Genomic DNA, 21,550 nt, shown 5'->3' on the forward strand with positions numbered 1-21,550 from the left:
CAAATTCTGCTTGTTAGGCATTTTCTACGAAACCCTTTAGAATCCTGTGATAAATATCCTCATACTTTTGTTACTGTATTGGAGTTGATTTTCTGGGGACAGGAACTTCATTTCCCATCCACTCCACCACATCTCGCCTCACTAAGTAACCTACATGATTAGCAAAAGATTGACTCATTCCTCATTTTTATTTTTAAGCACAGAAGGCTTTACTTCTTCCTTCTGAGTTAAATAGACATTTGTGTCTCACTGTCTATAGCCAAGAACATGTTGTATCTGTTTTTAGGTCTTATTTAGCCAAACATCTCTAGATACCTTTGACTCAGCTACTACCAAGGAATAAGAGGAAACAAACCTCTCCATGCTTGGAGAAACAGGAGAGCAGGATTTTCTTATTTTGAACTGAAGTAAACTTCCGCAGATTGGCCATTGCCTTTTGACAGAGGAAATGATAGTTATTTCTCATTTATGGTATAAAAGAGCAGGAGGTGTGACAGTCTGGAGTTTCTAAATGCAGTGGTGAGAGATTCAGAATCAGATGCAGAAACTAAATAGTCAACTCTGATTTGATGCTGTTTGGACCTAGATTCTAACTGCTAAGCATGCCCAGTACAGGGACTTTTATGTGTTTCTTGGCATTCAAAGTCATGTTTATTTTAACCATTCAAAAGGACTCTCGGCGTCCTCACCAACACAAAATCCATAGGTAACGAGTATAAGCCCTACCGTAGTTGCCGTCTTGGAGTGGCACAGATGAGTTTGCCATCCTAGATGCAGAGGTGCAGTTTCTGTTTTATCAGGTAGCTTTCCACTCTGATACAGTAATCAAATATAAGTTTAAAACATAGCATTTTTACCTAGATGACACAGTTGGACATACTGTGCTTCTATAATATATCAATTGCATAAAATGTTGAAAATGTTTAGTGTCTTACTTTTCTCTAGGCTGAACAAATTCCTTGTTTTATAAAAATGCTAGACTGCATTTCTCCTCTGAATGCCCTCCCATTTTAATAGGGAGCTAGAGAAATTTCTCCCATGCCCATTCTTCCTGTCTCATCTGAGTCAGAATGACTGGCTTGACGCAGCAGTCACAGGAATGATATTTGGTCCTGCCCTGTCACATGGATAGCTCTTTTTCTCTATGGCAGAGCCACATCCGTTTTTCTTTATGCTCATAAGTAAGCCAATTAGGGAGCAAGATGAATAAACTCTCACTACAGTCAGGAAAGAAGACTGCACACTGCTTGCTTAAGCTGCAGCAGCAAATTTAGCAAGGAGGAACTCCTGATTACACCAGAAGGTGGGGTGACATTTTAACAATTGGCAGGAATTCCTGAGAGTGTAAATACTCTAATTTTGTACCTGGCCCAAATATGTCAGGAGCGATCTACCTTTCACATTTGAAACACCACGACGTCTAACTGTGGAATGGAGTGGGTTGCATTTGAAGTTAAGTTCTTAAATAAAACTTTTTTTTAAAAAAAAGCTGCTTAAGGCTCTGCTTTCTCACAGTACAGAGGAGCCTGTTTTTTTTTTTTTCTATGAACTTTTTCATCGCCCACACTTCCCTGCTTCGTATGTACTAAGAAAAGTAGACTCATTATCTGTGGTTTCTTTGGTTCAAGTTTAAGTTGGTAAGGATCAGGTCAGTCCGATTTTTTTTCCCTACCTGACAGTCTGAAAGCAATTACTTGATAGTTGGGTCCATTTTTCTAAGACTTGCATCAGAGATGGGCAGTGAATACCTGTAGCATCCATCCCTAAATATCTTTGTATATATTCAGACACGAGGGAAATTCTGTTTAACTAAATATAACTATGTATTTTATTCCACTAAATTTTTCCATGCCAGTTTTTGCAACTTTTATATTCATTAAATTATTTCATTCCTTTAAAACAGAAATGTATCTGTTTTATATAATTTTTATTCTTAAGTTTCTTTTCATGGGTATTCTTATAGGCTGTTACACATATATTATCCTAGGGATAACATCTACTCTGAGTAATGTTAGCTATACTCTACATTTGAAAAACTGCAAAAAAAAATAGTAACTCCCTATTATCAAAGTATATTTATTGATTCTTATGAGTCTGTGACTCTTCAAATTATTAAGTACTGGCATAGTATGATAGAAAACTAAATTATATTATATCATTTAATTTAAGATTACTGACACTTAAGATGCAGAAATAGTTCTATTTCCCTATGCATTTTGCCTTAAGATTTTCAGAATATATTTTCTCTCAGACAAAATAAGCAATTTTGTGATATTTACCAGCATCCAAGAATACCTACTACTGCAAAAGTTACATAAAAGCCTTGAGATATTCGAACAGATAAACCAGAATTAATTCAGGTTAAATTCTCTGATTCCTTCCTTTTTCAGGACTTCACACCTCTGTCTTCTAAGCTGCAAGACTGATATAAAAGGAGGCTATTACGATGCTGCGTAAAATCTACAAAACTTGCTGTCTGTAAGAGGGCTCAGGGCGAGGCTTCTCCAGTCCTCCCCTCTGCTTACCATGATCACTAGGCAATGAGACTGTGGTTGCATGCATTGTTTGTAGAGATGTCATTCAATTACAGCCATGAGCTTGGATTCATAAGTTTTCCATTTAGTTTTGTCATTAATGCAAGATTTCTTTGGTTAATCTTTTGTCTTGTTCAACATGCACTATTTGTTGCATCCATAATAGACAAATCATGTGTTATTTTGTAAAGTTCCCATTACCACAAACAGAACAAAAGGAAAGAGGAATAGCTGAGGAAGTATGACCCTCAGGGTAAACAGATAACAATTTTTAACGGGCAATGTGTGAAGACCTTAAGATGAAGAGGACATTTTTAAAAAGACTTTTCAATTATCACTCATTAGAGCAAAAGCAATGCTAAGGCAGACACATATTTAGGAGAAAATATATGAATTGCCTGAATATCTGAGTATAGGTAAATTATTAGATGTTTACCAGTCTCTAAGTTTAGAACTTAATTTTTAAAAATATACTACTACATGAGAACAAGAAATCCACAGAAAATGTGTACACATTATTATCTCTTAAAAATAATTTCCATTGACCATAGCTGACCATATCACTCATTTTCAGGAGTGAGTTCTCATTTTAAAAAAAGTTAATATGTTGATGTAACCTCAAATTCAGAGAACTAATGTATTCTTTCAATAAAGCCACACTTGAACAGTAGGATGAAGCCAAACAGATTTGCTTGATCATTTGTTTGCTTTGCTATAGCCCCTAACACAAAAACCACTTCCTTAAGTATTTATCTCCATTTTGAATGCCGGTTTTGATGATGGAATCTAACTCTTTGGAGCCCCATTTTTTCCAATTAATAATTCACATATCTGCTTTAATTTTAAAATATTTTGTATTTTTAAATAATAAATAATATAAATATATTCCTAAAGGAAATATATCTAGTCCCTAGGAAAGTAAAGTAGACATCACAGTTATAAGAAATAGAGATGATATAAGCCTATTAGAAAATACATTTTCCTGATGGCTAAGGATGTTGAATATTTTGTCATCTTTCGGCCATTTGAGGGTCTTCTGTTGGAAATTCTCTGTTTAGTTCTGTACCCTATTTGGAATTTTAATGTCTAATTTCTTAAGTTCATTATATATTTTGGAGATCAGCTCTCTGTCTGATGTGGGGTTGGTAAAGATCTTTTCCCATTCAGTAAGCTGTCTTTTCATCCTATTGGCTGTGTCCTTTGCTTTACAGAAGCTTCTTAGTTTCAGAAGGTTCCATTTATTTATTGTTGCTCTCAGTGTCTGGGCTAATGGTATTACATTGTGGTCTCCTGTGATCATGCATTGAAGGCTACTTTCCATTTTCTTTTCTATCAGGTTCAGTGTGGTTGGATTTATTTTGAAGTCTTCAGTTGATTTGGCCTTGAAATTTACAAGGATGACCCCAGCCAAGACCCTAAGCCATAGAGGAGAGGGTGCCCAAACTAGCCTTGCCTGGCAGTCACATTGATGATTATCTTAAATGTCATCATAGAACCTTCATTCAGCAACTGATGGAAACAGAGGAAGAGATCCACTGGGGCAGACTGTAGAGCCACTGGCAACAGCACTAGGATTTATCTCTACTACTTGTACTGACTTTTTGGGAACCCATTATCTTTGGATGGATACCTTGCTCAGCCTAGATATAGTAGGAAGAGCCTTGGACATTCCCAGGAGGCAATGTGCCTTACCCTCTCTGAGGAGTGGATAAGGGTGGGGTCAGGGGATAGGAGGAGGGAATGGGAGGAGGGGAAGGAGTTGAAACTGGGATTGGTATGTAAAATGAAAAAAGATAGTTTGTTTTCTTTTAAAAAATAAAATAAATTATTTAAGAAAAAAAAGAAAAAGATAATACATTTCCTGGAGAAGGTCTTTGGTGTTGCTTTGGTGAAAAAGGGATATATGTAACACACAAATTTACTGTACCCTGGGAAAGACTGCTAAGGTCATCTTTAACAAAGGATATGAGTTTGGTATGATCAAAACAGATCTGAGAACAAAATCTCACAGTGAAGTGGGATTTTCTTCTTCAGACCATGCTTTCCCTTATACATGAAAAAGCCATCTGACAATCTAGAGACCAAATACAAGGTCTATAACTATGGGCTTAACTTCACCCAAAACACTGAACACAGAATCTTAGTACAGAAATTTCTTGGGAGAAGAAGTTGGCTGAAAGGTTCAAACTATCTATTGATACCAGATTTGTACAAAACATAAGGAAATTAAATTCCTCTGTGCTAGCTAATTGTATGTCAACTTGACAAAGATAGAGTCATTTGAGAGGAAGGAACCACAATTGAGAAAATGCCTTCATAAGGTTGGGCTGTAGTCAAGTCTAGACACCATTTTCTTAATTAGTGATTGATATGGGAAGGCCCAGGCCATAGTGAGTAGTACCATTCCTGGGCTGGTGGTCTTGGGTTGTAAAATACATCAGGCTAAGCAAGACAAAGGGAGCAAGGCAGTAAGCAGCACCCTTCCATCACCTCTGTATTAACTCCTGTCTCTACGTTCTCACGCTGCTTGAGTTCTTGTACTGACTTCCCTCAGTGATGGACTATAGACGTGGAAGCATAAACCAAAAAAACTATTTATTCCTTAACTTGTGTATATTCATGGTTCTTCATCATAGCAATAATAATCCAAACTAAGACAGCTTCCTAGAAACGGAATTGTTTTAACCTTGATATTCATGTTGATATAGGTTCTTCTGAACCAACCTCTTATGAATGGGCTGTTTTGGCCTTTAAATGTTGGCTTGCTTGCTGTAAGATGAATTTTGACACAGCCTAATCCAAACTGTCTCAGAATAATTTGCCCTTAGAAAGCTCCGGAAGGCTGCAGACTTCCAACTGCATACTTATGTGAATGGTAGTACTGAATTTAAAGGCTTTATCTCAAAAAGTTTATCAGAAGATTGAAACACTAGTAAACCTTGTATGGCAAGGTTTATTGGCAACAACACTCACTTCAGCATCACTGCTAAAAAATAAACTGGAATGTAGAACTTTTCTATTGGTCAAAGTAAATAATACAGCTTTAACTAAACTGGGATATACAAAGACCCTCCAACCAGGAGACAAATTGATCCTCTCAGTTTTAATAGATGAAAAGAACTTCAATGCAGGAGGTCAAAAAGTTTGTTTAGGACTTGAACTGGAAGTTAAATGTGGTTTTTCCCTGGAAGTGAAATAAACCCACCATTCTTTCAACCTTGAAATTCTGGAAAATCCAAGTGTGAACTTTGTATTTTTCTGAAAATATTGACAACATTTTCACACTGAAGTTCATTTTTAAGAGAGGTCCTTGAAGGCAAGCATAAAGATTATCATGTTTGTGCCACATTTCAGTTGCGTTCTGCAAAGTTGATTTAAGTATCATTCCACTTTTTCATCATATATATATATATGTATATATATATATATATATATATATATATATATCTCCATACTGTAGTTGGATCTTTGTATTTGTATCAGTGTAAAATAAACCCATTATAATGGGAAGAATAGTAAAAACAGAAAATACTTTTTTAAAACATGTGCCTAGTAATTTTGGATATAAATTGTCTATGAGTTGTTTGTTTCTTTCATTTTAACTTCATCCTGATTATTTGACTAAGAAAAATCCAGTATGAAAATTTGTTTCAATGTATTGGAAAACAATTTTTGAACACACAGTTTTCAGGTCTGTAAGGGGCTGTAACTTTAACAAGAGAACACATGCGAGATCACTCATTAAAGAGCATGCATTATCATCAACAAATAATTACTGAAATTCCTAAATTAATATGTGCAAACATATAGGGTTGAAATAAACAGGAGCTCCTTGATCTTTGGGCCAGTCTGAGCTTGGGATTCTCTTTGCTTCAGGTCTATACAATTCTCTTTATATCTCACATCCATCCACCTGCTCTAACAAAAAGAATAAGAGCTCCTTTTATTTATAGCCTTGATTTAGGAAATACTGCAAATCAGGAATGCGATAAATACAAGAGAAAAATTTTTCTACCTTTTGAAGTTTTCACTACCTGAAGTCTAGAAGAAGCATTTTCGTACTGTATTGAGCTAGTGATTTACCTCTACTCTATGAGTAAGACATCTTGCTTCTGGCTATAGAATATAAACTATCCTTCTGAGTCTCTGTAGCTTGCAAGAAATGGAAGGTATATGTATGGAGTCTTCTAGTTTTGTTAAACTAAAAATTTTAATCTTCCATCATTTTATGTGTGTGTGTGTGTGTGTGTGTGTGTGTGTGTTTTCAGAGGCTGCTTGTTCATTTCCTGGCATCCAAGACCGGAAATAGTAACACAGAAACTGTATTATTACAACACTGCCTGGTCTCTTATCTTGGGCATATTCTTAGCTCACTCTTATATCTTAAATTAACCTGATTCTATTAATCTGCATGCACGTCACCACAGGGTTACAGTCTACCAGCAAGATTTCAACTGATAGCTTGTGTCGTTCTTCTCCAATGGTTACATGGCTTCTCCTTGATTCCACCCACTACCTCCACCCCACTCTGGCTGCTTGGAATTCCTGCCTTGCCCTATTCTCTACTGCAATGGGCCCAATCAGCTTCTTTATTAACCAATAGTATTCACAGCATAAAGAGGGGAATCCCACATTACCTCCCCTTTTCTGTCTAAATAGAAAGGAAGTTTTAACTTTAACATAGTAAAATTACATATAACGAAGCAGTTATTGAGGAAGGATTATAGTTACAATATTAATGTCTATTTTATCTTTTATTTTAACTAAGGAAAACTATAATTATGACTATCTATTCTTTAAGTCCAACAAAGAAGGATGCAATATTACTTAAGTTAACAGGAAGTACATTGTAAACAACTTGCAAAACTCTAAAATTGACAGAGAAATCTTGCTGCCTGGACTGTCACCAAAAATTCTTCTGTAACATTGGGGTATCCAATATGCAGCCTACAGGCCCAGGGTATCTAGTGGACTTTTTATTAAAGAGGAAAATTTCAAAGATAGTTCTGTCCATATAGGCAGTTTGTCAGTAACTTTCTTCTGTGTCCTTCAAAATGTTTGGCAGACTCTTTTATGAAGGAGGAACCCTGAAGGATTGTCTCCCCTTTAGGCAAATTCAGCAGTCATTCTTCTGTGGGTCCTGCATGTCCAGTTCCTACAGCATAACATCAAGCAGTCCAGGCAAGGACAATTTCTTGCCCAAGTGGCTAGCAAATTTCATAAGCATCCTCTTTGATGCCCATATTTCTCTTGAAGCAATTGGTGCTGCCAAGATCAAATGTGTCTCATTGTCACAAAAATGCTAACTTCTTAAAAATTTTAAAAGCCATATTCTGAAGGTCTTTGAAGGTTTGAAGAATACCTTTCCTTCTGAAATATATCTCTGTATATCTAGAAAACTTAACTACTATAACTACAAGCTTAACTATTATAGATGGCTATCTATTAACCTGTGTTTCCTAATTATACATTTTTAAATGAGCTGCACAAACACAATACCTTAATCAAGAGCAGTATAACAAAATTGAACTTAAATTGGTATTAATAGGCCAAGATCCATAGTAATGTAAACTATTCATCTCTATCCCCCTTGAAATGTAAACTAACATTTATATACAATATTTGGGAATTTGAGCATAGACCTCTCCAAACTGCATTCTGTTTTTTTGTAAATTTTGGTGTTTATGAAGACCTTTTAGGGGGTCTTGTTCCATCAAACCACATTAGCCTGAAAGGAATTCACCGTTTCTCATCGTATGTGGAAACAAAAGCAGAATCTGTTTTCTAAAGCAACACATCCTCAGACCCAAATTTTGAAGTAAAGATACCTTTAAAATATATATGTTGGTTTATCTTAGCAGCCCATAAAATAAAATATCTCTCTGTAATTAGCTCATTCACAGTCAAAAATTCAAAGACATCACAATAATGTACATAATCCAGACTGTGTATATATATATTCCATCTTTATGTGGCCTGTTTTTCTTCCTCTACTACATTTCTACCAGTTTAATATTCATTTTATTACCTTTACTCCTTTAATTTATGCCTCTCTGTACTCTTTCATATCATAACTCTCAATATTCTTTTTCCTCTCTCTCTGAAGCCTACATACATTCATCTAACACTGTCACACATTTAGAAGTCTTTTCCATCTGAATTTGTCTTTATTGTGTATGTATCTGTAATTATTTTTGACCAGAAGTACTTTTAAAAAATGCTAAAGCTGCTGTGGGACAATGGTCTTTTATCTGATCACTTGTATTATTTTTAATAAAATGCTGATTGGCCAGTAGTCAGCCAGGAAGCATAGGTGGGGTGACCAAGCAGGAAGTAGAAGTGGGGCAATGAGAATGCTGGGAAGAGAAAAGTAAAGTCTGCAGTTGTGACCCAGATAGAAGATCAAGATGTGACTGCCTCACCAAAGAAGGTACCAAGCCATGTAGCTAACACAGACAAGAATTATGGACTAATATAAGTTACAGGAGTTAATAACACATCTGAGATACAGACCCATCAGTTTATAATTCATGTAAACCTCTGTGTGATTTCTTTGACTGTGGAAACCAGGCAGGACAGAAAACTCAGTCAACAGAATGGTGCCCAACATGGGGCTGTCATCACTAATCAGGTGTGACTAGGACCAACTCCTTGGTCCTGCCTGTTGGCTCCATCCAGTACAATATGGCAGAGGCATGTTCACTGCTTCTGAATGTCATTCATGCTGCCCCAACTCCAGGATCACAGAGGGTCTTTATCACCATCAAGCAACTAGTAGCATGCTGCTAACAAACCACATTCGAGTGCTCGACCTCCTGAAAGAGTCAGAGTTCATGCTGCAGTATGAACCAGATGCCACCATTTCTTATGCTGAGTCAGTAAGCCTTCTCTTAAAGAAGACACGGTACTCCTGAGTCCTCCGGATCCCCGTCAGCAAACAAAGTCCATCCTCCCCCCCCTCAAAAAGAGTGCCAGGTACCAACAAGCTGTGCTTAACTCTGTTCTTTTTTGCCTAGAATTCCTTGCCAAGCTTTCTCAGGTTTTATGTGGATGTAGCCAACCCCACTATGGCATGCCAATCTATTCTTGGAGGCTGCTTGTTCATTTTCTAGCTACCTAGACCCAAAATAATCACACAAAAGCTGTACTCTCACAACACTGCTTGGCCTATTAGCTTAGGTATTTTCCTGACTAACTCTTATATCTTAAAATAATCCATCTCCATTAATTTGTGCATCACCATGAAAACATTGCCTTCCAGCAAGGTTCCAGGTAGCAGCTTGTGTCTTTCTCCTCCAGTAAATACATGGCTTCTTGACTCCACCTACTCGCTCCTCCTCTATCTGCTTGGACCTTTACCTTGCCCTATTCTGTGCTGCTGTGCCGCTGTGCTGCAATAGACCCAAAGAAGCTTCTTTACCTATAGTATTCACAGCATATAGGAGAGAATCTCACATCATTCACACACACACACACACATACAAACACATATATATTCTTAAGGATATACCAGCTTTAAAAATGAGATTAATGAAGAATTTTCTCTTAATTCGTCTACTCATTAAAGGTGCTTTATCAATGTTTGCTTTCTTTGTGGTGTCTAAAGAAATTCAAAAAACTTTCCTGAAAGCATTCTAGAAACAAAACGATACCATTTCAGCAAGTTGGTAAATCAAAGTAGATTTGAGGGAATGTGTTAAAAATAAGTAAGCTATGTTTTAAGTATGCTTTGTACCCAGAACATGGGACCCAAGTCGAGTACTTCGAGCAAATTAGTACTTTTCTCTTTCTGCAAACTTTTTTGCTTTTTTTTGCCCTTTTTTAGAACTGAGTCCACAATTGGTTGGAGAAAAAGCTATTTAACTGCACAATCTCAGTAAGCAGTATTGTTCTAAAATTGAAAGGAATAGTCTCTGAGGAGGCAAACTAAATATTGTGTGAAGAGCTTCTCTCTAGGGTAAATGTTTCCCATTTTCAGTTCCGTACAACTCAGCCCTCTCTGAGGAAGTCTCCTAATACTTTCATTTATAATGTGAATGATGCCTCTGATAGCCTTCTCTGACCTGCCACTCATTCCTGCCTCCCCATACAAGGGATCACGGATGCTAGTATGTTTGGAAAAGAGCTTTCTCTAAATTTGGATATAAGCGTCACTGTAGTGAGCTAGTACTAGATGGAAATAATCAACGAATCTTTCCTCAGGCATGTTTGCGGATTTTCAAATAGAAATAGCAAATAAATAAATAAATAAATAAATAGATAAATCCCCAAAGAGAAACATTTCCACCGAAGTATTAAAGGGTTGCTTGTGCCACCGGTGTTTGTTAGTCTCCCTCGGGCTGTTTGAGATCGCTGCATCAAGAGTTTTAATGATCTAGATTTTGTATCTAATTGAATTCCCACTGTAATATATCTAAAGAGGTCACTCCCAATAAGAATTTCCAATTATTTCAGAGTGTACCGAAGTAGCTTCATGTGTATTTGAGATACGTGAGGCAGGAAAGGGTGTGGCTGTTGTTCTTTTATATCTGATGGAGGTTAGCATAAAAGCAATCCCTGTCATAATGATGGGACCAGATTTCAAAGAGAGATTCTTTCACTGTAAACTTAGAGTGGTTTATGTCTTAAAATTATTTATTTTGATCATATACAACTTGATTGATACATACAAAAATTATGAAAACATAAAAGAAAGTATAATTAATTTTCTGGCCGAAAGTTCCCAAGGTATAAGTTTAACACTTGTTGAGAATACATTCATAACATCTTACTCTGGAAAAGTCACAAATATACCTGGAGCAAAATACAATCATTTATTATCATCCAGCATGCATTCAAAAGTCTCATTTCAATCACAGTCCCTTAAAGGAAATCTAATATAATTCCTATAAGACTAAATGATGAAAATTTCCTTCTCATTTATATATTACAACTCTGTATTCAGTTGACCATAAGTGATAAATCTGTGTGAAAAATAAGAATACTAATTTATTCCATAAATCTGACACAAATATTCATTTTAGCTTAAAGATTTGCTTAGTTTTATTTATGTGCATATACAAGCACTTCTGTGTATGGGGAACACATGGGGGCAAAAAGAGAGCAATGGATCCCCTGAAACTGGGATCCCAGCTTATTGCGATCTGCCCAACATAGGTTCTGAGAATCAAACCAAATTTTTCTGGAAGAATATCAAATGCTCGTACGTGTTGAGCCTTCTCTCCAGTGACTGTCCTGAATATTCTGCAAGAACCTGGCATTTAATTTTCTTGTGTGGGAGGTCCTGAGAGACGGTAAATGTACAGAGTAACCTTCAAGAAATACAGGGCACACCATTTGCTTCTTTGGAGACAAAGAACAAGCTACAGTTGCAGGAGCTGTAGTTGCGACAGAACAGATCATGTTTGTATTTAATTATTTATTTGTGATAACTTCTAAATTTTCGAAGGTGTATCTGTTATTTAAATTTTTAGAAATATTTAAAAGTATATATGTGTACATGCATGCCCTTGTAAGTTATGCTTGAATTTTATTTGGGCCTCTTCCTTCTCTAAAGATAAACTATCAGTTGACTTTTCCTGTGACTGATGGCAGCAAATGCAATTAACGGACAACTAAAGCTTTGAAAAGTCCTGAGATGAATACTACTACCACAGCAACTGACTTGGCAAGCAAGAAGGTCGCTGATGAAAGAGGGTTTCTCTGCCTTTTTGTGCCAGAACTGAGACATAATAGAGAGCTGAGCATCATTGGTACTTCAAGCCCCACCAGGCAAAGTCCATTTTACATCCAAGAAAACAGTATGTGTTTCTTGATCAGAGAATAGGTGGAGTGAAATTTATTCTCATACGCGAATAAATTTGAGTTATTCATAAATTTGAATTCTATTCTGCTCAGACCCACATTTTTATTCTTGCTCTGCTTTGTAAGACATTCCAACAACTATCTGGTTTAAATTCTCTTGTTAAACAGAGCTTGTCATTGTATCTGTGGACAAAATTGCTACATGGATTTTTCACTAAAAAATTAGGTGTTTCCATGTGTTTCCTTACACAGGGATAACAGAATAAATTAAATACAACATATTTGTACTAAAATAAAATTATGTCAAAATGACCCAACTACAGAGAATGTGTTCATTGAATTTTCAGAAAGCAAAAGTTCTCATGATTCTAAATGATGGGATTCTAGACCTATGTTCAAATCTAAAGGCCATAGTATGCCACCCATAAGCACTTCTGCTGCTGTCCCTACCTTTACTTAGAGCACCATGACTCACCCGACATCTGAGAGAAGTGAAAACCATGAACATTACTTACTTGCTTTGTGAATTTCTCACCAACACTCTCCCAATGCCAACAAGAAAACTGGGTTTACATAGGAGAGAAATGGAAGTAAAGAGGTGGGTGGAGAGTGGTTCCATTGAATAAAAGGTCAGAAGAAACTGATTGTACACCTAGGAGCTTCAAACTCTGACTTCTCGCCTGTATATGAACACAGGTTTATTTAAGAAACAACAACCAGAACTGAATTAAGAAACGTATGAACTCTGTTTAAATGAGATGCAGAAAAACAATCTTGTGGGTGTGAATCCTGGAGATTATTCTTTTCTTTATTTTCAGATTCGACAGTCTTAAGTTATAGATTAAACTCAGACAAAACTTCACCACAGGGATGGGCCTGATGGTTTATCAGGTAAGGTCACATGCTGCTAGGCCTGATGATCTGCAATGGAACTCCAGAACCTACACAGTAGATGGAAAGAACTTTCTTCCACAAGGGCTATCCTCTGGGGCAGCCCTTCCACCACACACACACACACACACACACACACACACACACACACACACACACACCAATACACATGTGCCTATGCACATGCCCATACAAATAAACAAAATGTTTCTTTTTAAATATCTATGATTCTGCAGGTCAAAGCACTTGCTGCAAAACCTACTTTAATGAATGATCATTTCCAGTAACATTACTTTGTGATACATCATGGAAGAGATTTTATATGTTTATTATATATTATAAAAATGCTCACCAAAATTATAGTATAACTATGCAAAGTAAATTAGTAGTGACTAGATTAATTTAATACTGATGAGGTAGTAGACTGCACTATTAACAAAAAAAGTTAAAATCATTTCTGTATTGTTATTAGCATCTGCAATGTTAATACCATTTAATACAAATTAATATCTTGCAAGAATGTTCCCTACAATATGTCAGAATGTGCAAAAGATATTCATAGTCTATTTTCCTCCTTTCAAAGACAGATCTATTTAGTGCAAAAGTAGACTTTAACTAATAATAGCTTTATGCTAGAGTGCTAGCATATAAATACACTAGAACGAATATTGATCAAAAACTAATGAACACAATCCCTGTGGCAATGGAGCCAGCAAGACACTGACAATGATGATAGACGTTAATGGGAGAGGAGGTTCCAGGTTTTCTAAAACCACTAATAGGACAGTTTCTTCAGAGAGAAAAGTAGTTTTCAACAAGATCTCAGAGATTATATTATTTGGTTTGCTACTTATAAAGCAATGGCTGCGAATTTCAAAATAGATATGAAAGAAACAAAAAATGATAATTGTGAGTTGGGGAGACACAAGTGATGAACTGGGACAATTAATCAATAACTAAAGACTTAATAGCAACTCCAAGCTAAATTGCAATCAACGAGAAGAAATCCGCTTTTGAAGACTTTCACAGGAAACATAAGGAAAGGTAAATCATGCTCTTTCCATTTACAGTGACAAAAAGACATCTGTACATCTGTGTGACAGCGTTGGATGGAAAGTTTTCTCCAAAATCCTAAGAAAAAAATGTGCAAATACTCTGAAATAAAACTCATGAGCATTGGAAGATTAGATACGAAGTATTAGCTGGATTTTCTGATTTAGTTTCTGAAATTTAGAAATAATCCCGTTGAAGGAAGAAATGCAAAACTATTTGAAGGTAAAATGTCTAAGATTTTAAAGCATGCAAAAAAAAATTAAGGGCAAAACCAATAATAACAACATAAGTATGGGGACACAAAAGCATATAAATGCTTATATTGACATAATAGTGTTTTAGTTTGACAGGAGAGTAATTCTGTGAGTTTTTCTATTCTTTTTTCTATGTGATCTAACTGGCTTTTAAATGGAAAAAATAGTAAGTAATAAGTGCATGAGAAAATAAGTAACCCAAGTTGTATAATATAACTTGCATTAAGAAGGCAAGTGTCTAACATAAGCTGTCAAAATAGGAAAGATGAGGAACAAACAAGACAAAGTAGCCATAAGCTTGAGAGACCGGTATATGCTGGAACTTAGGAAAAACAAACAAATAGAAAACATTGTGGGGGAGCCTTGAGTGTGTGAAGTCCTGTGTGAATGTGTGTTGTTGACATGAGCTGGTCATAGCAAGGCCTCTTGCCTCAGACCGCTGGGGAAACTGCCATGTCTTCGTCGCCATGATGAGGCTCAGAGGAAAATGACTTTGCTTTCTCTTCTGATCCATGGGTAGATATTGATAGTGTGTACAGATTGTGTCCACAATAGCTTTCTCCCCTGGATATTTACTGGCCAACAGCTGTACTACAGAGACCTTTTCTACTGAGACTGACTAAACCTCTTTCTTTGATTCAGCTGTATAGAACAAGCACTGCCTCCTTGTAATCTGTAATAGTTCTGCCCTCTTGTTAAACTGTATGCAATAACCTTACCTTAATATTCAACTCCACATAATAAACATGTTGACCTCCCTGGGTACTGTGGTTTCCCTAGCAGAGAGCCCAGTTAACTTGACCCCAGCATTTCTGTGTGTATGCCATTTCTTTCTTTCCTCATGCACCAGCCCCATCTGGTCCATCCTTGGGAGACACTGCAACAAACAAACAGAACTCTTCTTTCTTATTTCTTCTACTGGCAAATGAAGCAGATTTTTATTTGGAACAGGTGGGATACACACTGCAAAGTTCAAGTGTTTTCTCGGAAAGGAGAAATAACTCTTCCAAAAGAGGTCAAATGTTGATCTGAAGGCATTCTATTTCAGGTTTAATTTCTAGAATTGGAAAGTGACAAGTCCCGGAATCTAAGGACACTGTTGAGGTAAGCAGGTAGCTCTATATACCGTACCGTGCTTATAGGCATGGAGAAGCAGTGGCTGGAGCTCATCTGATTGCATCGATGAGTCGAAGAACTCACTCCAAGTTGTCTTTGTGTTGAAACTTCTCATGCAGAAAGGAAGGCAATAGTGTATAACATGGGCTTAAGTAAGGCATAAGTCCACTGTCTTCTATGCCTTCAAGGCCTTCTATCCCTTCTTCTACACACCCAAGTGCCATTAATTTACTGTCACTTTTTGTGGTGTAGATCTTTATGCTTGGTGTGTACTGTTGTATGGGAAGCAATCTCAAGTCAGAGACATGGTAGCATTCATTTTCGTAAGGGCTTTACATCCCAAACAAGCTTGACTTACTTGCCAATATGACAGCTTTTTGCTTTCTTCCCAATTGCTGTCTTTGGCTGCCACAAAGGAAGTTCAAAACTACCTGCAAGGATGTGGGGAAGAAGAGGAGGACACAGAAAGTTTCTCTAGTAAGACTGTGGTCTCACTCTCAGTTCTTAATTTAGATATATTGGCAATAGAAAAAAAAAGATACAGGGAATCTGCACATCAGAAAATTTTGGTCTAACTTTTACAACCAGGAGGAAAAGGTCAGTTTCACTATGCCAAGATTTTGGTGATGGCCATTGTCCAGAATCTGGGAGGGAATATGATGGGAAAAGTGGATTAGCAAAATCTCAAGAAGTCACAGTAAAAAGAGAATAAAGTGCTTTCACTAAAACGCTCTCTTTGCTTTCCTAATCTGCTAAATTTAGGAAGTCTTCAGATTTCTGTGAGGTTTTAGCAGGGTTCTCATTGTTTCTAGGAAAGAAGCTAGATTGAGAGAACTTACAGGTATATCTAGTAACCACATTCTTGAGATTTTGACCTTTGAAGTAATGCTAAAATGTATACAATGACCTCTAGATTTGATCTCCAATCCTCTGATTTTAATGCCCAGAACTGGACAAAAACATATTAAGTAGGTTTACCAGTTCAAGACTGATAAAAAGCTAGGAGAAAGAGAGTATACATTTTCAGACCAAGATCTGAAGTACCACTGTAATATGCACTGATGGATTAGACCCAACAAAACTTGTTTTACACAAAACTTTAACATTTAAACCTTAAAAAGTCAATGTCATTTTAATTCAATAGAGATGACATAACTCATTATTGATACATATTACGGAAACAAAATCATGTTAGCTGAGAGTAAGAACCATAAAAATTAGTAGAAAAGTTTTCAACTCGATACATCTTTAGGAACTCCAAAGGATGGTGATTAATTTATACCTCTCTCACTCTTTCAAACTGCCTAGAAAAACATAGGAAAGGGGTAGGAATGTGTCCAGAAGAGACCCATAGACTGTAATGGTTGAGAAATTAAAAAACAAAACTGTCCCTCAATTTCAAATGCTGATCCTAAAGGAAACTCAAGGCACTCAAGTCACCTTCATATAGTCAAAGAACTGCGGCATTAGCAAAACTTAAGTTTATCATTTTTTGTCACATGTAATAATGAAATAAATAGGTAGAAGCAAAGAAACAAATTAGCTTTAATATGAGAAAGGCTACTGCAAAAGACATGTCAGAAAGGGAAAAAAAAGCATGGTTTGGAAAGATGAACTTCCATGGTACCAACAGTGGTTAATCACAGACCATAAAATAGTTTGGCTTGGTCAAATGTTGTAGAGAAGATTTAATAAAGAGGGCTGTCAAATATGATATGACCATTCCATGACATTTTTAAATTCTGCTCCCGGTAATATCAGAATCTCCATCAGTGTGAGGTCTGTTTGTCTGTTTGTTTGTCTGTTTGCTTGTTTGGATGTTTATTGTTTTAAGCTCCCTAGTTGACCAAAACTATCACCCAAAATTGGCAAACACTAGATAATTTCTTTTTTATTATTATTTTAATTTGTTTTAAAGTTTCCATTTCTGCCCCTCCTCCCAACACCCTCTCACTCCCCCCACTCCCATACAAGGGGACTGATCTAGATAATTTCTAAAGTCTTTGACAAGCATTAGATTTGATAGGTAAGGCAGAAAATCCTTTTAGTTAATTTACAGTAATTAAAACATGGTAAAGTAGAAACTTTAACAAAAATAAGGATTAGGAAAATCAATAATTTGCATCCTAGTTTTCCTACAGGAGGTTTATACAGAACATAATATTGTTTTAGAAGCCTTTTTGATGAGTTTATCATGCTCACATTTGCTACATGTGCAAACAAGTCAACCTCAAATACATAAATTGTCAGTCTGAGTAGCTGACTAACTCTCACGGATGCCCCTCATCCTAATACCCCAAATGATCATTCATGTACTCTGATTATTTTCTCAGCATTTCGCCCAAGGCTATATTTGTTGCTCCGATCATGCCTGTTGTTCCAAGTTTCAGAAATGCATATGTTTTGTGTCATCCTTAGACCTCTAAGAGGAAATTCAACAGTCTAAAGAACTGTCCAACTCGAGTCGCTACTGCAATCGCGCCCATATCTATACTGAAACTGACCTGAAGACCCCATGGGGAGCAGCTCGTAGCCACTGCCCCCTACACCGTCACCGTTTAGATGGCATTATACACACAGCCATAGGCTTTTTTGGTAAAGGATGATGCCATTTTGTTCATTCTGCTTCAAACTCCCTGGTTTGTGAATATACTCCATATTCACATTCCCCTGCCCTAGCTTTTATTCTAAATACATAGAAGAAACTCTGAGCAGCCTAAGAGGCCTGAGAGATAAGAGGCTGCAGAGGAAGTTTTGAATGACTCTTTGCCCAAGAGCGGAGCTTCCACCTGAGCAGTATCAGTCCACAGCATCTGAGGTTGCTGCAGAACTCCCGAGGCTTGCACCGCCAGTAAGTGTAAACTGATTCCAGATGTAAGCGCACCGAGTCAAACAAATTATTCTGAGGTCTTATCAATAACAGAAGCCCTGTAAAGAGAGACCTACTTTATCTCCTTTCTTTCTCCTCTACTAATCTTAACAGCTTAGACGCTTGTATTTTCTTCTAAATGCGAGTTTGAGGCAGAAGGGTCAGTATCCATGCCGCTGACTGCTAAATATAGTCCTGCTAAGGTACAAATGCACAGAAAGATTAATGGAAGCGACTCTTTTTGCCAAAATTTAGTACCATAAATTTACCTGAAATCGGTTTTTCTTTTTCTATTCAGTGTAGAAGGAAGACTAGGGAGCAAATTAAAGCATTTTCACGGCTGAAATACTTCCCCCTCCCTCCCTCCTTCCCTCCCTACCCCCCTTCCTCCCCACCCTTTCCTTCTGAGACTTTAGGGGAGGAATGCTCTCTACCAGCATCTTTGATTCTGGAGACTGCTTATCTGTGTTTCTTCCCAGCAAGGCACAAGAGGCTTCCAGCTGTCCCCAGCGGAGGGGGCTCTGCTTTGGAGCTCAGGGGATAAGCAGGGAGGCTAGGCAGAAACAATGAAGAGGGGCATACTGGGAGGCAGCTCACCACCCTCAGTGGAGTCTGAAATTTTCAGGCACACGCTTGTAGTACGAACTTTGTGAGATGGGGACCACCCTGAGACAGAGGAGTAGAATGGGGGTGACTGTTCCATTGTGTCTCTCTGAAATGTAATGGAAGCTTAAAGGGGTGATGAGTTATAATCTCAAAGCTTTGAAACACATCCCAGTGTAGGGGGAAATAAAGCCACAAATTTAACTAGTCACCCTATCTACAGATAAAAAGGAAATATCCAAGCAAAATGTAAATATCCACACTTGAAATTGATTGGCTCCAGTAGGTAATTTAGTAAGTAATTCAGTGCTATGGGACATGCACACATGAGTTAATAAACACTCAAAATATATATCCAGGTATGGTAGCACATGCCTTTAATTCAGAACCTAGGAGGCAGAGGCAGGTGAGTTCAAGGTCAGCCTACTCTACAAAATAAGTTCCAGGACAGCCAAAGATAATACACAGAGAAACCCCAAGATAATATACAGAGAAACCCCATCTTGAAAAACCCAAAATAAATAAATAAATGTAAAAGAAAAGAAAGAAAGAACAGAAAAAGAAAATATTCTTCCATTCTTACAGAAATGTAGAGTCGTGATGGACCTACCACCTATAAAAATAAATTTTCAAATGGTTCAAATCAAATCTGATCAAGAGTCTGTTTTGAGCTGCTAGTTTAGAAGAAATTTGGAGAACGAGAATGTGTCAAATGAGAACATTAAGAAAAATGACTGAAGTCTAGTGCACCCCATGGGGGACATGAGCGAGTCAAATTTCTCAGCTTCTAAACTGCAAGGAGAGCTAAGATTAAGAAAATTTCTTAAGAATCTCTAAGAGTTTAAACTAAAATTTCACAAACTAAATACTTAAATAATCTAGTAATAATAATAATAATATATGCAAAATAATCTCATAAAACATTTGACTGAATATTTGAACCTATGGAGAAACCATTGAGTTTTAAAAGCGTACTAGGTTTCATTGTAAGCTATGTTGTACCAGGTCCTCTCCTTCACCCGCTTCTTCTCCCTCACCCCTTCCCCTCTGGCTTGTTTCTCTCTGTGTCCCTCTGTCTATCTCCCTCTCTCTCTGTGTCTCTGTCTCTGACTCTCTCTCTTTCTCTCTGTGCCTCTTCATTTGGTCATCCCAGTTCTGAATTTAGAAGCGATCTCTTGGTGGGAGTCTTGTTTCATTGCTTCTCTGAGGTGCCTTTAATATTTGATCTTATGATACCGTGTATAAAGTGACAGTTGAGACTGAAAACGAGGCGTCTGTGTAGCTGTTGGTGCAAAGCAACCAGGGCAAAGATAATAAAACTTCCAGATATGGACTTTGCTGTTACTGTAGTTGGATGCGATTACTCATTAGCTACTGTTGGTTAGGGACAGAACCAGACCTTCCCTTTGACTGGGCCGACCAGAGTTTCTCTCTACCATTTTGCCCACTTTTGGCCTTCTTCTGGTGCTGGAGAGAGATACAAAGAGGCTTGGTGCACTTGCTCTCCTCTCTATCAGAGTACAGAGATGCCCAAGGGACCTCTGAGCCTCTACTATATGCTCAGCCTTCAGTGGCTGCATTGGAGTTGAGCATCTGCCACGGGGACTAGGTTGTACTCTTGTTCTTCCATCATCAGCCAGCTGCTTTTCTTTCCATCTGTGAGTACTTGTACTTCCCTTCATTGCTCTGCTAATAAAAAGAACATTGGAAAACGTAGTGACAACAAGAAATGTCTAGAATGGTCTTGTCTCAAAAAAAAAAAGCACGTGAACTTTTCAGAAATGTTATTATGTCATTATGGTCTCTTTCATTCAGAACAGGTACTTTAACTACAACCAGGTAAATTTCTCTACTTGTCGACAACCAGGCAAAACACTCTGGCCCTCCTTATTATGCTCCATGGGCATACTACTTCCAGCAATGAGCTATCAACTAGAAATGCTTAATTCTTTCAAACAGCCTCTGAATCTCTCCTGGGTACACATCTGAGGGCAAACTAGAGGCTTCTGTAACAAGAGGGAAAAGGAAGCTAACTGGCCTGTGGTCCATCACGGTGATAGCTCACCCTTGGCTTCCACATCCGGTGTAGCTGTGATGGTTCTTTAGGAGTTAGGATGACTTTCAAGCCTCACAGTGCTTTTCTTCCCTTTATAGTCCTATGACTCAGTACTATACTCCATCCACCTCCTGCTTCCAGTGGTCAGCCCCCTTGGCTCTGATCAAGGTCCTCTAGTTCCATGTCATTCCCTGGGAGAAATAACAACTCTGTACATTTCAAACTCTTTTCATTATTTTCTCATAACATGTTTGGTATTAAATAGCATTAAGGCATATTTGAACAAAATGTTTTTAGTAGATTTTCCTTCCCTCATCCTCCTGCTTCCCCTTACTTCCCTTTGTAACTTCTCCTAGGTAAGAGAGGGGAA

General features: G+C 37.4%; 1 pseudogene; it reads left to right on the forward strand.

Moving 5' to 3' along the window:
* The first annotated feature begins 602 nt into the window (after nucleotides 1-602).
* LOC148118337 (non-selective voltage-gated ion channel VDAC3-like) lies at nucleotides 603-5,733 on the forward strand (annotated as a pseudogene).
* Nucleotides 5,734-21,550: the final 15,817 nt, after the last annotated feature.

This window comes from Myodes glareolus, chromosome 23 (genome assembly GCF_982192425.1).
Source record: "Myodes glareolus chromosome 23, mMyoGla1.1, whole genome shotgun sequence".
NCBI classification, from domain to species: domain Eukaryota; kingdom Metazoa; phylum Chordata; class Mammalia; order Rodentia; family Cricetidae; genus Myodes; species Myodes glareolus.